The following is a 1,464-nucleotide window of genomic DNA, read 5'->3' on the forward strand; positions in this document are numbered from 1 at the left end:
ATCTCACTGCACAGGTAGATAATTTTACTGCTTTCAACAAATTTGACTTTTGTTTCAGGACGTTTACTTGGTAAAAGTGAAATTGTGAAGTCCTATTGGCATGAATCGAGTGCAACGTATTGAAACCAGCAAGGTTATCTTCCAGTGCAGTGAGATAATTTGACTAAAAATATCATGAAATAAGCTGATAGGTCTGGAAACAAGTTAAAATCACTTGACAACTTGTCATTTTTTGCAGCGTACGCTTTAGATCGCAAGCTTGGCCTAATAAATATAAACTGCATGGATCTAAGTGTCGGGAAGATGTTCCTCACTGTGGATTCAACCGGTTCTCCGGCACGTCGGACTCTCAGCCGAGTGAGCGGTCGACACTCTTCACACTCTTTGCACAGCAGGAGAAGAAAATAATCTTTTAGCCTCAGCCAGATGTTTGTTTTTTGCAGCGAAAAGATGCGACTCCCAAGTATGAAATGAGGCTTTATATGTTCCTGTGAGTGATGGATGGGTAAAACAGAGGAACTAACCTGTGTAGTTGCTGGTGACGCTCTGAGTCTCCGCGTCGGTCTGAGCCTCCGTCTGCGTCTGGGCTTCGGTCTGCAGGTCTGGCTGGAGCCGGCCCGTGGCGGTGGTCCAGTCCTCCGGCGGCGGCGGCGTGGCGGTGGCGGCGGCGGCGTTGGCGGCGTTGGCGGCGGTCTGGACGGGGCTCAGCGTGGAGCCTCTGACCAGGACCAGAGCGCACAGCAGGGGCCACAGAGGCACCCAGAGGCGGGCCGCGGGTCCCGCTTTCCAGGACATGGAGCGGGAAACAGGAAACACGGGAGGAGGAGAAGAAGAAGAAGAAGAAGAAGAAGAAGTGTGAGGAAGAGAGGGAGGAGAGAAGTTCAGGACTCACAGCCTCATGGTCGGGTGTTGCGGCTCCAGTGAAGACTTGATTTGAGGAGGAAGAGTCCTTTGGGGAAAAGTTGAGGAAGTGACTTTTGCTTCCCCTTCCTCTTCTTCTTCTTGTCTTCCCTCCTCTACTCTTTTCTTCTTCTCTCGTCTACCGTCCTCTTCTCTTGTTTGTTTCCTTCCCTCCTCTTTTCCCGTCCTCCGTCCTCGGCTTCTCTACCCCTCCTTCTCGTCTTCCCTCCTCTTCTCTCCTGTCCGCTCCTTCTCCGGTCTTCCCTCCTCTCCTCTTTTCTTCGTCTCTTGTCTTTCCTCCTCTTCTATTCCCTCTCTCTTCTTCTTCTCCTCTCCTCTCCTCTCTTCACTCCCTCGGCGGAGAGAGGCAAATCTGCGCGTTGCCGTTCATGACGCTGGCGTGCTGCGAGAATGCATTTGAGGGAGAGAGAGAGAGAGAATGAGAAGGAGAGCGAGTGAGGGAGTGTGTGTGTGTGTAAGTCTCTCTGAGTGTGTGTGTGTGTGTGTTTAGGTGTGTGTGTGTGTGTCGTAGCCACACTGTAATCTGCTTGCTCTCTGCTCGCT

General features: G+C 51.7%; 1 pseudogene; it reads right to left on the reverse strand.

Moving 5' to 3' along the window:
• The window catches only part of LOC139931255 (uncharacterized), a 26,678-nt pseudogene extending 25,883 nt beyond the window's left edge, over window positions 1-795 (reverse strand).
• Between the last annotated feature and the right edge of the window lie 669 nt (window positions 796-1,464).

Source organism: Centroberyx gerrardi, chromosome 24 (assembly GCF_048128805.1).
Source record: "Centroberyx gerrardi isolate f3 chromosome 24, fCenGer3.hap1.cur.20231027, whole genome shotgun sequence".
Taxonomy (NCBI): domain Eukaryota; kingdom Metazoa; phylum Chordata; class Actinopteri; order Beryciformes; family Berycidae; genus Centroberyx; species Centroberyx gerrardi.